This window comes from Prionailurus bengalensis, chromosome C2 (genome assembly GCF_016509475.1).
Source record: "Prionailurus bengalensis isolate Pbe53 chromosome C2, Fcat_Pben_1.1_paternal_pri, whole genome shotgun sequence".
Taxonomy (NCBI): Eukaryota; Metazoa; Chordata; class Mammalia; order Carnivora; family Felidae; genus Prionailurus; species Prionailurus bengalensis.
In genome coordinates, this window is record NC_057350.1 from 44,574,217 (window position 1) to 44,590,598 (window position 16,382).

A 16,382-nucleotide genomic window follows, 5' to 3' on the forward strand; every position below is an offset into this window, starting at 1 on the left:
CAATATGATTCATTAAAATGGTATATCCTCCAGCATATGTTTCAATGACAAAAGTAGATACCTCATTTTCATTGATGAAATATTTTGCATTGCACTATCAAAATAATGATAGTCAGGGGCGCCTGGTTGGCCTAGTCAGTTAAGCATTCAACTCTTGATTTCGGCTCAGGTCATAGTCTCACCGTTTGTGAGTTGAAGCTCCTCATCAGTGCAGAGCCTGCTTGGGATTCTCTCTCCCTCTCTTCCTACCCCTCCCCTTCTCTCTCCCTCTCTCTCTGCCCCTCCCTCTCTCTCTGCCCCTCTCCTTCCCTTAAAATAAAAATAAATAAACTTTAAAGAAATATCAATAGTGAGATAAAACTTGTCAATTGAAAAATAGGACATAAACAGGTGCCAAATGCTTGAACATAAAACTTTCCTTCAGGTGGTATAATACATTTTAAGTATTTTCTAAGTTATTTCTGAGGGAACAAATAGGTTCCTAAATTTCTATAGCTTTGAATGACATTTGAGGCTGATTTGGCTAATTAGACATTAGTTACTTTTTGTTTCCATCTTGCAAAAATGCTTAGTGATAGAAGATTCACTCTGATCTGAATGATTTTATAAATACAAAACATTTAACTATTTATTTAGACCACTGTTCCATTTATAGGCCCTATTCAAATTCAACAAATCTTAAGCTCAAAATTAGTCCAGCTTTGTAAATGTTTAGAAAAGCTTTCTTTAAGGTTGTTTAATTCATCATTTCAATTGGAAGACTAAAATTTTATCTGAGATTCTTTGAACATGAGATAGATAGTTGAATTCAGATTTGCTGTCCTTTGCTTCACAGACAAAACTGAAGAAACTTTGGGCAGGAGATTTGGGTGTGAACATAAAATATAACCAATAAAAGGGCAAAGATTCAAGCTTCACATAGGAAATATTGACTTACTTTGTGTCTGTGAACATGTTATTTAAATATTATTTTCTAGGAGAAATAAAGAACTTTAAAATAAATTAAGTTAAGAAAGAGAAATAAATGGAAGATCTGGGGAGGAATCTATTTTCCATCCCAGCATATTCTTATTAAAAAAAAACAAAAAACAAATACAAGCTTCACAAAAAGAGTAAATATTCCACACTTACTTTTCTATATTCTTTATTCACTAAACAACAAATTGTTACAACAGTACTTTGGTTCTTAGAAATAATGACACTAAATTTAAAAGAAAAAAATGTTTTTTTATAAAGATTTTCCTGTGATGAAACATAAATATAGAAAAGAAAAGTTAGAAAATAGAGTAGAAAGTCAAAATGGAAGCAATTCTTGTAAACTGATTTGGACTCATTTTTTCTTTGCATGTTTTATAATTAAGCATTGAGAGATAGATTTTAAAATATATTTTAAGCACTAGAAGAAAAAAGTATGCATTGAACCATTTTCCTTTTTTCCCTCTAAGCCCAAGGACTTTACTAGTTCAGATTTTCAGTGGTTATTACTTCAATTTAGTTTGAATAATTTTCATATCAGTATGTACAATAAAATGCATAGAAACATGTTTAAATGGGTATTTGATGAGATAAAGAGCTTTTTAAAGAGCAATAATCCCTATACACCATCTTTAGAAATGGTTTGTGAGTAATTATTTATTCTTAAAAAAAGAACACATTATCCAAAAGCCAATGTGTTGGTTTAACTGTATTATAAATTACAACATATAGCATATTATGATTAATGAGTCAAATGCAGTGAAATCTAATCATATTTACCACCTTAATTTTCTTGTTCTGTGTTATGGGAATTCTCAGCCAATGACACAACAGGACAATTGGAACACTAATGCTATGAGTCCCAATGCATTCTATCGTAGAAACACATCACGAACAACAGGAATGACACTCTTAAAAGAATGAAAAGAAAAAGCACAGAATGGGAGTAAATATTTGCAAATAACACATCTGATAAAGGATGTATATCTAGAATATCATAATGAACTGCCCAACTCTATTAACAAGAAAGCAAACAACCCAAAAAATACACTGAGAAAAGATTTGAACACACACTTAACAACAACAACAACAACAAAAACAACAACAACAACAAAGAATTCTAGTTGAATGTCACAGCATGGATATAATTCAAAATATGAGGCATAGAGGGCACCTTGGTGGCTCAGTCAGTTAAGCTTCCAACTCTAACTTCAGCTCAGGTCATGATCTCCCAGTTTGTGGGTTTGAGTTCCACATGGGGCTCTTCACTGACAGTGCAGGATCTGCTTGGGATTCTCTCTGTTCCTCTCTCTCTGCCCCTCCTATGCTCATATGAGCTCTCTTTTTGTCTCTCAAAATAAATAAATAAACTTAAAAAATATGGTGCATAAACGAAGGCAGACCAAAAGTCAACTTATTATATGACTCCATTTATATTGACCCTTGAAAAATGCAAACTAATTTATATTGCCAGAAATTCAATCAGTGGCTGATTAGGGAAGCAGATATTACAAAGAGGCATGAAGAAACTTTTGGGGAAAGAAGAGATATATACACTATCTTGGTTGTGGTTATGGTTTCACAGTTACGTACCTATGTCAAATATATCAAACAAACCATTTAACTATTTGTAATTTTGTTGTCTGTAGATTATACAGCAACACACATGTAAAATTTGGGGTAACTACAAATTTAAAGTTCAGTGGGTTTTTCTTTGTAGGAATTTTTAGAACTTATGAAATATGCTTAGAACTCATGGAGTATGTTTAGAAAATGCTAACTTGAAAAAAGGTCAAAAGTATTTTCAGTGTAAGGCTTTTCAGAGTTTATATATATCAATATAAATAAAACTTTGTGCATCTATTACATAGATGATTTTATAAACATTATTGAAATTAATTTTTCAGTCATGAATTATTTCACAAGACAGCATCCTTGGAATATATTTTGGAGAATACTATATAATAACAATACCCAATATTGCTAGTTGGCTTTATAGTGTCATATAGTGGCTAAGTTGGACACCAAGAGATGACCAATTCTGCATCAAAGAAGTAGGATCCCATTTAAGAATTAGTGGGAAGGAAATGCTTGACCTGAGTAGTTAATACATTTTAGCTTCCTTTTCATCTAGTTGGAGTCTGTATTACAAGTTCTTGCAATTGGTAGGTAAGCAGAATATACGTGTATCACATTCATGAAAAAAGTGGGTGAGAAGGGGTATTCTTTCTGCACATTTTCTCTCCCTGTACATTGGCTGAAAGAGAAGGTCCCAAGAACCCTAGAATATAACAATCTTAATATCTGAATTGTAAGTCTTAGCTTGACTGAAAAATAAGTTCTCTAAATTTTTGGAGTTAGTGACAGCTATCAATATTACCATAAACAATATGAAATTTTGTCATTGAAAATGTTTAGTTCTCATTGTGCAACTTCTATTAATACTTGGAGAATTTTGTCAAGGTGTTCCACTCCCAATTACTGTAGCACAAGATACCTTTTACTCTATGTATCTTATGTACCATATTTCCCTTAACATCAGAATATAAAAGATAAATAATTTGATATGCCTCCCCAATAGGATTTGTTAAGTTTAAGTTCAAATCAAATAATTCCTTTTTTTATAACCATCATATGAAGAGATAAATTGAACTCAAATCCAGCTTGATATCTGTGTCATTATTTCCAACATTGATTTTACATTTCATCAAACGTCCCTGAAAGCTATCTAGACTGAAATGTATTTTACTGGGTTTCGTGGGTGTCTCAGTTGGCTGAGCATCTGACTCTTGATTTCTGTTCAGGTCATGATCTCATGGTTCGTGAGATCGAACCCTGCATCAGACTCTGCTCTGACAGTGTGGAGCCTGCTTGAAATTCTTTCTCTCCCTCTCTTTCTACCCCTCCCCCACTTGTACTATCTCTGTCTCTCTCTCTCAAAAGAAAAATAAACATTAAAAAAAATCAAACCTACATTGTGTAAGTCACCCATTACAACAATATCCCAAATGGCAGCATGAATGTTAATCTGTTTTAAAACAGTCCTAAATATTTTCCTGAGGAATATTTTTACTTTGTATTATGGAATTAGTCTCTCCACCATTAGTGAAAGTTTGATAGCTGATTTTTTTTTAATTTTTATTTATTTTTGAGAGAGAGAGAAACACAGCATGTGAGACAGTGGGGCAGAGAGAGAGGAGGACACAGAATCCAAAGCAGACTCCAGGCTCTAAGCTGATAGTGCAGAGCCTGATGCAGGGCTCGAACCCACCAACCATGAGATCATGACCTGAAATGAAGTCAGAGGCTCAACCGACTGAACCACCCAGGTGCCCCATAGCTGATTTGTTATTAGCTTGATAGCAAGATTTTTTTCCTATTATTGTTAGGAGACAGTGTTCATAAGAAAACTTTGGAAATTACATGTTTGCATGAATAAAAAAATATATACCATTCATAAGACTAAATTCTTATCCTCCAAGTTCTCATCATACTATACAACTTGAATGCTATGAGAAAATTGCTATTAAGTTTCCAAAAAAAATCTATTTTTACTTTTGATAAATGTAATATCATAAATTCACATTCTGAAGCCTAAATTACAACTCATACATATAGAAATGATCAAATTTTGAAAGGGATTTTTTTTTAATCATACTTGCTTTAACAATGTTATATCGACAAATAAAGAAGACATACAGGACCCAAAATGACAGTGCTTAAAAATCTGACTTTTACTGCAGGAAAAGACACAATGCAGCGACAATATTCAACTAAGGATGCACATCATAGCCACAGTCTGCCCCACAGTATGGGTTTAGGAGGCCACAATTGAGCTCCTGTTACCTTCTCCCTGTAAGGGCCACAGATGGACAAGATTCTCCTTTTGGATCAAAAACCACCACCAAGTACATGGAACATCTGAGAATCAAAAGTCCAACATGGAGTGCTTGATGTTTAGTTGATATTTATTGTTCAATCTCATCACACATTTGAATTCCGATGTTTATTTGATATTTATTGTTCAATCTTATCACACATTTTAATTCCAGGTCTTGCACTGTAGGATAGACCTGAGAGGAAAACCTACACTCTCAATGCATGAATTGTTTTGAGGAGTCCCATTTATATTATTTTCAGACCTTCCATTCTGTTTATTTCAACCCAACCAAAATCCCAAAGTCAACTCAGTACAACTTACAGCTGAAAACAGATAATGCTAACAGATTTGTCTTCATGGTACCTATTGTGTACTTATATTATCATTGGAACACCATCTCAATAATGCTACATTCTTAAGGGATAAATTCCAGATTCCTTAAACTGGAGAGTCAGTTATTTCACAATTTGATTCCAGTCTATTTTTCTACAAGTGCAAATTCAGACCCAACTCAATAAAAATGCACATTATTGTACTGTCGAATCTATAATTAAGTAAAGACTTTTTGTTCTTCATGTAAGCCATGTGGAGAGTTGTTCACATCATGCCTTAAATGGCACACTTACTCTTAAATGACATGTTTGATGTCAGTTACTTATAATTCCTCCTTAAGTGTCCTTATATTTCTAGAAGTAACTAGAATGTAATCAGTGTAACCTACAACACAGTGAGATCATAAATCTTACTCAGGTAGCAGTGGTTTTAAAAACTCTTGATTCACCTGAACTGTATTGGAACTGAGAAATCGCCATTTTAAACATGTATTCTTGTTTTGTTGTTGCTTTTATTTGTTTTGGTTTGTGTTTGTGTTTTCCCCCTGCATACTTTAAGAAATACTCTAAGTAGGGCTGCTCAAACTTAGAATTTGGGTATTAAAACCTTAAGGGACATTTTCAGTAAGTGTTCATATATTCTAAAGAGCTAACCAAAACAACATATAAAAAAAACTATAATTAGGAATTTCAAAAACACTAGTAATATGTTAGGTGTATTCCTCATTATCAATAGATATTCTACAGTTTATTCTTAATTTACTTATGAGAATAATATTGATGAAGGATAAGTTACATGCAATGTTCACTGGCATTCCTTTTGAATTCCCCAATGCTATGAAATTGTCAATTTGGCTAGGGAATCCTGGCTCAAGTCTGGATGGCTCTCCTTTTTCTTCCTCAGGATGCGATGATCCTTTCCTCCTGTATAAGCCACTCTTGTATTAAATTCTCACAGCTGGAGAGGAATTTACTATTTCCCATTTGGCTTCCAATTTTGTTTACAATGTAGCCAAGGTCAATGAATGAGTCCATGTGAATGTACACATTTAAAATAAAATGATTGTAAAGTGACTATCTGATTTGTAAAAGAATACACCAGCATTTTTTAGTTAAAATACGTGTTTGATGACTTCTCACTCTTCATCTATATATTCTTTGATAATACTTAAATTGGTCAAAGCTTTTTTTGGAACTTTTTTTTAGCCTTCATTTAACAATCTGTTACACATATGTTTTGAGTGCTCACTTGAGGGTAAGGAAACTAAAAATGTTTTGATCCAAAAACTTCTAAAAGTCATTTGATCCAAGGATAGCCTAACTATACGTGACTCAATTCACAGTTAATTCAGTTTGTCAGTGATTTATGCATGCTATTATTTATCACACTGTATTAGTTTTGTAAGACTGCTGTAACAAATTCCCATAGGGTAGCTTAGAACAACAGAAAGTTTTTTCCTTAAAATTCTGGAGGCCTGAAGTCTGAAATCAAGGTGTCAGCAGGTCCACACTCCTGGCGGCTCAGGGGAAGAACCTTCCTTGCCTCTTCCAGTTTCTGGTGATTTGAGGCATTCCTTGGTTTGTGGGAATGGGATTTAGGGCTTATCCTAAATGCAAGAAAATCTCATCCTGAGGTCCTTAATTTATTGTATCTGCAAAGATACCTTTTTTTTCTGAATAAGATCACATTCTCAAATCCCAGGGATTAAGATTTAAACATAACTTTGGAGACCACTATTCAACCTATATCCACCAAAACGTTCATTCCTGAAAATAATTAATATGAAAGTCTCCCTGAAATATTTTCAGCAATAATTATTGATTAATTGAAGTAAAAAAAATCCTGAGAAGTTACTTTACATTGTTTCTCTCACCCCCCTCCCTGCTTCACGCACACACACACACACACACACACACACCCCATTTCGGTATATTTTCAGAAACAAGATTAATCCCATTGCTCTAGTTTTACTTCACATATCTAATTAACTCTATTTCCAAACTTCAATGATTATCATGGAAATAACAATTAAAAGATGCAAATGATTTTTGTATTTTTTTTTTTCTTTTCAGAGAGAGAGAGAGATAGAGAGAGAGAGAGCGGGAGAGCATGAGCCGGAGAGGGGCAGAAGGAAGAGAGATTGAATCTTAATCAGGCTCCATGCTCAGCACAGACCCCCACACAAGACTCAATCTCACAACTGTGAGATTATGACCTGCACAGAAATCAAGAGCCAGATTCTTAACTGACTGAGCCACCCAGGAGCCTCAGAAGATGCAAGTATTTAGAAGGTCCAGAAAGAAAACTCTGTGGCTGTGAAAGACAATAGCAGAACTATCTGAACTTGATGTAGTGACCAGTAATTCATGCATATTTCCCTTTTATGTTCTCATCAACTTTAAAAGGCACTTGAAGTTCCTTTTCATAGGTGAGGAAATTTCAGTTCATAAGATCATAGTTTTAACAAGATCAGATGGCTGGGGCAGGAGAGGACATAACAAAAGGGCATAAACAAGCCCCATGCTCTGAACTTCCAGCTTGAACACTTCCCTAGCAAACAGAAGCCTGAGTTAGTTCCTGTTTAGGGTCTTGCTTCCTCTAACTGCACCCCAAACTCTGCTGGGTCCATCTGTTTCTATCTCAAAGAATTGCCTTTTCTTGAAAAACTACTTCTCTCCTCCCATACAAACTTGGATGGTATGTTGTGCCTGAACTTCTTGAATAAATATATTCTCCAGGTTTGAAATATTTCCTCTTTAAAAACTGAAGTGTCCTCAAACATAAACAATACTGTGAGATATTTAAAGCTTGATCATAAAAAGGATAGGTGGTTTCAGCAGATGAGATCCCAGCAGATAAGAGGAAGTATTGGGGGAAAATAATACCACTGATATATGTTCCCGTGTAATCTTTTCTTGAATTGTTTCTTTAATATAAATATTTTTTGCTATCCAATTTAAATATATTTCTTTATAGCTCTATTTAAAGTCATTTGGATAGGTTAGAAATAACGGTATATCTTTACATATGTGGGTGTGTGTAAAGTGATGGATATTTTAGTAATGTTAATACAGGAAGCTATTATCTACCTGTTTGTTATGAGAATTGAAAGAACGCATTTTAAGTTTAATTAAAATCAAACTCAAACCTACCTGCAGATTTATACTATTTGAGAACTTAGGAAGATTTTCATTTTGACGTTCAGTTACTTAAATGGAAATAACATGTGCAGTTTGGAGACAGACAGACAAAGTCACAGGCAAAGAGACCTCAAATTTTGAAAAATAACACAATTTGTTAAATATTACATTTTATCTTCTGTCTTCAGGAATTAATTCAATAAATGTTAACAAAGTCCTAATTTAAATCAAAGCATATTTTAATTAAATAACACTAACAAGCAAGCATTTATTATCACATCAATAAATAAAAGACTTTCAGCTGTATCCTTTAGCTGACTATTATTTCACTTAGTTAGACCTGAGTATTTTACTAAAGGGAAATTATATTTATTGGAAGACATTTATATGACAAATTAAACTTGTCTCTCATAGATCAAGTTTACATATATTTTAACTTTATGAAATACATATTACTTTGTATAAATGAGGTATAAATAGCTATTTGATGAACTAGTTTACTAAATTAAATCAAGGCACGATGTGAAGGATGTCAGAAAATGCTACCTTCTAAAATTAAATATTTATAAATAATATACTTATCTAAGCAGTCATAAATTAAGTAGGTAAATGTAAGAATTACTTTTTCTCCGACCAAATAAATTTGTTATTGAAGCTCTTATGTAAGTTATCTGAAAATAATATGTGAAATCTTGGCCAGTATGTACAGCAGTGCTTTTGTCATAAAATATATGGCAGAGATTTAGTTAACAGTAAGACACTTTTGATACAATTTGAAAAAATGCCTTCTTAATGAAACAAACATTCAAAATGGAAAATGGTAGACAAAAATAATCTATTACATAGCTTTGTATAAATGAGCTTAGTCATAATATATTTCTATAAATAGGGAGTGAAATGGAAGCCTTGATAGGGACACAGCCTGAGTTTTCCTTAGAAGATGTAAAAGGCTTTACAGAGGAGAAACTATATAATGCATATGCAAATGTAAAAAATGATGATAATTTTACATTTGAAAGAACATATACTATTAAAACATAGTTAGAAATCATCCTTACCATGTTTTTCAATTTCACTTATTTCTATCGAAATAAAGATAAACCAATGACCTGGAATTGAAACCTGAATTTTCTTACATTATTTCAGATGAAAATATCCCCTACCACTTTCCTTTTACTGCCTTCTATGATTTTTCAGAGGATATTGAAAAACACTATCCAATCTGTATAATGTACACAGGATGCACATTTTAAATTAAGTACACAGAAATGTTGAACATAAAAGTATGGAAATAGACATTCCTTGAAAACACTGACTAAAGAATATAAGATAAAGTTAAGATAAAAGAATTTTGTAAGGAATAAGAAAGGACACTATCGAATAGTGAAACAATTCAAGACAAAGACATAAAAATCATAAAGTTTTATAGACATATACATCTTCAAGTTTTATAAAACAAAAGTTGATAAATCATCAAACCTATATTCATACATCAAAAATAAAACATCTTTAGAGCCATAACACAGCTCTGAAAATGTTTTAAGGATGAAAATTACATGTGTATGTTGTCTAACAATTATGACATTAAGTTAAAGCACAATAATAAAAAGGTAACTAGAAAGTCCCCCAGGGCTTGAGAGGTATTCAGCACTCTTCTAAATAACTCAAAAAATGAAATTACAGGGTGCTTGGGTGGCTCAGTCAGTTGAGTATCTGACTCTTGATTTCAACTCAGGTCATGATCCCAACCAAAATCGTGGGATGGAACCAGGCATCTAGCTCCATGCTGAATGTGGAGCCTGCTTAAGATTCTTTCTCTCCCTCTGCTCCTCTCCCCGACTCATGCTCTCTCTCTCTCTAAAAAAATAAAATTTAAAACATGGAAATTATAATGCAACAAATAATAATATAATCTAAAGATAATGAAAATGTAATTCCTGAAAATTGTAGAATGTGGCTAAAGAATCTGAAGAGAATATTAAATATGTATTAGATCCAAATTTGTATATTAGAAAAGAACTTTGAAGACCAATTATCTTAGCTTTCAACTCAGAAGTTATAGAAAAAAATGCAAGGGTAAATTAAAATGAAAGAGAAGGATGGGGTGCCTGGGTGGCTCAGTCAGTTAAGTGCCTGACTTTGGCTCAGGTCATGATCTCATGGTTTGTGAGTTCCTGCCTGCGTTGAGCCCCATGGTGACAGCACAGAGCCTGGAGGCTGCTTTAGATTCTGTGTCTGCCTCTCTCTCTCTCTCTCTCTCTCTCCTTCTTTCTTTCTCTCTCAAAAATAAACATTTTAAAAAATGAAAAAATGAAAGGGGAGGAAAACAATAAAAATAAAGACAGAAATTAATAAATATAAGACCAACCATAAAATAAAGAAAATCCTAAAGACAAAATTGATTTTTGAGAAAGACCAATAAAATTGGTAGTGAGACTGACCCTAAAAAGAGATAACTGAAAACACAAATGATCAACATCAACTGTGAAAAGGGTGTTGTTATTCCATATTTTTCCAACATTATGTAGGAAATTAGAGTATATTAAAAACAAATATATCTAAAATTTTAAAATAACTAAAATGTCAAAAAAGTTTTGAAATAGGCTTAAAAACTACAATTTATAAACTTAATACAAGAAAATATAGACAGTCTGAGTAATTATATATATAGTAAAAACTTGAATTCATAATTAAAAACCTTCCCAGCAAAAACATCCTGGGCCCGATTGATTTATAGGTGTATTCTTCCAAACATTTAAAGAAGAAATACAACTAATTGTGGCAATTTTTCCAAATAATATGAAAAGAGAGACCACTTCCCAACTCATAGTATTTGGGTAAGCATGAGTCTGACAACAAAACCTTGCCAGTACATTTCAAGAAAAAAAAATTCTACACTGGTATGTTTAATGAATTCAGACACAAAAATTCTAAACAAAATATCAACAAATTTAACACAGAGATTTCTAAAGAAGACTATACATCAAGACTGGGTTGGAGTGCCTGGGGGGCTTAGTCGATTAAGGGTCCAACTCTTGATTTCAGCTCAGGTTATGATCTCACAGTTTGTGAGATGGAGCCCTACATCAGGTTCTGCACTGACAGCACAGAGCCTGCTTGGGATTTTCTCTCTCTCTCTCTCTCTCTCTGCGTCTCTCTCTCTCTCTCTCTCAAAAATAAATTAAACTTAAAAAAATACAATCAAGAAATGCAGGGTTGATTCAAAAATTTGAAAACTCAGCAATGTAAATCATCACCTTAATGAAATAGAATAACAAGCAATGTAATAATCTCAGTATATATGAAATTATTTGAAAAAATTAAGACGTTCATGTAAAAAGAATAACTGTCAGAAAACTAGGAATAGGAAGGAAAATCTTTAATCAAAAGGAAAATAATAGTCTTCAAAGAACCAATAGCTGTCTTAATATTGAAATGTTGGTATCTTTCCCTCTAAGCTTGCGAACAAGAATATTTTTTCAGTGTTTTAATTCAGTAGTGTATTGGATATCTTTGGCAGTATAAAAAGGCAAAAAATGTCATAGCAAGTCTTAAGATTGAAAAAAAAACCCCTCATTTTTAGATTATATGATTAGGCTTATAGAAACTTCAAAATCAACAAAATTCAGAATAGAGTCTGAATAGTAGTTTCCTTAATAGACGTGGGGATACACTATGTTCACAGATAACTCAATATTGTCAGAATTCAACTTCTTTTATGGATCTGTAGATTCAATCCAACCCCAAAGATATTTTTTGTGAAAATTGACAAGTTGATTTAACAACATATATGGAAATGCAGAGAACGTAGAATAGTCAAGCAAGTTTGAAAAAAAAGGAATAAGCCCCAAAATATTTCTCTTTATATAAAATATTTTATAATATAAAATATAGTTTTAAATCTACACTAATTAAGACAGTAAGGCACTGGTTCTTGATAGACAAACATCTGAACACATAATTCAGAAAGAAACCTTTATCTTTTTGGTCAATTCATTTATAACAAATGTCTCATTGTGATTTATTGGGGAAAGAGCCAGGAGACAACCAATAATACTGAATAACTTAGATATCCATATAAAAAAATTCAGCCTTGACACTTACTTAATAATATAGACAAATATTAGTTCAGAATGAATTATATATCTAAGAGTAAAAAATTATTTAAAAATTACATGCAAAAAATAGATGATAGATAAATGATAATAAGTTAGACAGATAGATACAGGTAGATATCCATCATTTCCACTGCTTCATATATACCCCAGAGAAATGCAGATGCATATTCATTAAAAACATTTAACAAAATGTCCACAAGAACGTGCTTTGTCATAGACCTAAGTTGGAAACAGACCAAACATCATATACAGCAGAATGAATTAATAAGTTGGTATATATTGATAGAAAATGTCAGACATAAAAGAGCCTATGAATTATATGACTCAATTTATATGATGTTCAAGGTAAAAACTATATGTTCAGGCAAAACTAAACTATACTAATTGAGTATCTATTTTAATGTGGAAAAGTTTTAGGTGAAACAATCCTGTTGCTTGGTGAATTCTTAATTGGAAATAATTGTTTGGTAAGACAGTGTTTCTGACAAGAAACATATTATGGTTTGATTTAAGATGATTTTATTGCTGTTTTATAAACCTATATTTACACTTCCATAAACTCATGGATTTTACAACTTCTTAAATATGAATCAGTAAAAACAAGATTATCTTTAAAATTTTGTTTCTCTGGAATGCTACTTTTGAGAGTTCTTTTATAAAATTTTACTGTTAAACTAATATATAAAGGAAATAATTTCAAGCTGGAAGGAATATATATCTTTTACTTCAAGTATTTAATATAATTACTTTTAATAGAACATTTGAAACATTTTCCTTTTGTCTTGTTTAATAGTTATTCTTTTAAGCATGTTTTATTTGCATAGTTTGTATAGGATTGTGATTTTAAATTTTTATATTATATATTTACATACATATATACACACGTATATTCATAGCTTTCAATGTATGAGATTGCTGCATATATTTCTCAGTTTGTTACTTATTTTTGTTACTTTTGACACAATAATATTTGAATTTTATGCAATGTAAATGATCAATCTTTAGTTTTCTTTTATACATATGCTCACCGCACCCTTACCCTGAAAGCAAAAAATATTCCATATTTTATTCCATTTCATTTGCCCACATCTTAAAAATTTTTGATATATGATGGCACCAATTATCCGTACTTTATTTGCAGAATATAAGGAAACTGCTAAGTTTTATAATTAGGTATACTAAGTATCTGTGTCTAGTTCTAACCTTTTTGGAAGCAATTAGTTATTAAGCAGTCCTAAACATTCTAATCTCTTTCATTTTAATAAGCAAAAAAATAAATTATTTCCTTCCATACTCTCGGATATTCTTGACAAGATGCAAAGCAAGTGAAATTTTAACAACACAATTCTTGGAAAGAGAGAAGCCAAAGTAAGACATAAAAGAATATAAAACATTAAATTTGAGGACAGCTAAGAAGTCTAACGAGCAATATCCAAAGAACATCAAATCTTAAAGTGCTCAAGGACAATTATAACTTCCTGACCTGTGGACAAGGTAGTTTCCAGTCCAGATGTGATATCTACATTCAGACTTAAAATAATGATTTGGTTCATTGTCCCTTGTCCATTTATAGAAATCTGGCTAATGGTGGACACATATGCAACATCCAATTTTTGTGAGACAGAAAAAGCAAATGTTAAATAGATTTTGCAAAGAGGTTAGAGTGGAAGAGAGCCAAAGCGTAAGAGACTCTTAAAAACTGAGAACAAACTGAGGGTTGATGGGGGGGTGGGAGGGAGAGGAGGGTGGGTGATGGGTATTGAGGAGGGCACCTTTTGGGATGAGCACTGGGTGTTGTATGGAAACCAATATGACAATAAACTTCATATATTGAAAAAAATAAAAAATATAAATAAATAAATAAATAAATAAATAAATAAATAAATAAATAGATTCTGAGAGCCAAGACAGTAAGGATGCTCCCCTGGACCTTAGCAATCTTTTGGAGGATATAGAAAAACTAAACTTTATTGTCTACATAGACATTCAGTAGTGATTACAGAGGGCTTTGACAGACAAAAATGCAACTTAACAGCTCCCCAAATGTTGAAGATTAAGCTTTTAATAAAATATCTCCCTGACAACAGTGACAAAGGAATTAAGGTGGGGCCATAAACACCAGAATAAAAACAAAGGTGGAAAGAGCAGTTAAAAAGTGGTTACAAAATAGCACCTATCTAAATAATAATCAATATCTTCAGTAGTTGTCTGTCTTTTCTCTTAGTTATTAGTCATATACTCTTACATTTTTGTATGTAAAGTAATTTTTATAGTATCTGACCATTGTATATATGAGAACTGTAAAGTCCTCAGATAATGTAATCTTGCACCCCAGAGATTATTTCCTTTTCTCTGTTAGGCAAATGGATGAAAGTATAAGCGACTCATCCAACCACAGATTGCAGGAGATCATGGCTGTGTTATAATTTATTAATTTTCAATATACATTTGATGCATTCCTGATGAACATTTGGTTCATTCTAGGGTAGAATTTTAATTGAGAGCTCTTTGAGTCTTTCATCCTCATCATTGAAAGGCTGAGGGTAATTCAGTTCTTCCCTTAAAATGTCCTTTTGTCTTGTTTTGTTTTGTTTTTGATTAGTTAATAGACTACTTTTTAGAGCAGTTTTAGATTTACAGAAAAACTGAGCAGAAAGTATAGAGCTTATATATATGTACTCTCCCTCTGTGCACAGCATCCCTTATTATTAACATCTTTTCCTGGTGTAATAAAGTTATTATTGATGAATGAATTTTGATATGTTATTATTAACTAAAGACCATAGCTTACATTAGGGTTCACTCTGTGCTGTACGGTTCTATGGGTTTTGACAAATGTGTGACGTCATCTATCCATCACCATAGTATCTCAGAGAATAGTTTCACTACCCTAAAAATGTCCTATGCTCCACCTATTTATCCTTTCCTCCCTCTCCCTAAACCTCTGGTAAACACTGATATTTTTACATTGCTATACTTCTTCCTTTCCCAGAATATCATGTAAGTAGACATACAGTATGTAGACTTTTCAAACTGACTTGTTTTCACTTAGCCATATACATTTAAGTTTCCTCCATGTCTTTTTGTAGCTTAATACGTCATTTCTTTTTCAGTGAATGGTCATTTCTACTGCTCCGCATCCTTGTCATTTGGGCTTTTGTGAAACTAAAGTCTGTTTCTCAAGAAACAGATCCGCTTGACTTTAGGTGTTTGTGGAGAACAGAATGATCTGAGCATATTTTATCAAAAGAATTTTTTTAATGTTTATTTATTTTTGAGAGAGAGACAGACAGAGTGCAAGTGGGGAAGGGGCAGAGAGAGAGGGAGACACAGAACCCCAAGCAGGTTCCGGGCTCCTGCTGTCAGCACAGAGCCCTATGTGGGGCTCAAACTCAAGAGCCCTGAGATCATAACTTGAGTGGAACTCGGGCTCTTAACTGACTGAACCACCCAGGTACCCAGCTCTAAGCATATTTTAAAATGAGCTGTTCTCCATCCCCCCGCCCTTACAGGAAGAACAAGATTTTCCTCTAATCTTCACCCTGATAACGTGGTAGAACTTCTGAAGGTAAAATTCACAAAACTGTGCCTCCTCAATAAGACTGAGCCCAGAAGTGGCTAGATTGAGACACAGTTATGCATCCATCACAGAAAGTTTATTGTAGTGGTGACAATGAGACCTGTAACATTTTTTGCTAGGCTCATGGAGTGGAGTGGAAGTAATGAGACTTTTTGATATTAGAAACAATTAAAGAATAATAATTTTAGATCACTTGCCAAAACAGCAATCAGTGAACTTCCTACAATTTGACCTCTGGGGCCCTAAAGAAACTGGATCCCAAAGATGGGAGTTTTTGAAATATGTCCATATTCAAGTGGAGATCAAAGAAGCCCAACGAAAGAACTCTGGACTGACAGTGAACTGTGTATTGAACA

The 16,382-nt window shown here is 32.8% G+C and overlaps 1 pseudogene; it reads left to right on the forward strand.

Moving 5' to 3' along the window:
- The first annotated feature begins 16,032 nt into the window (after positions 1–16,032).
- Positions 16,033–16,137, forward strand: LOC122492520 (annotated as a pseudogene).
- Positions 16,138–16,382: the final 245 nt, after the last annotated feature.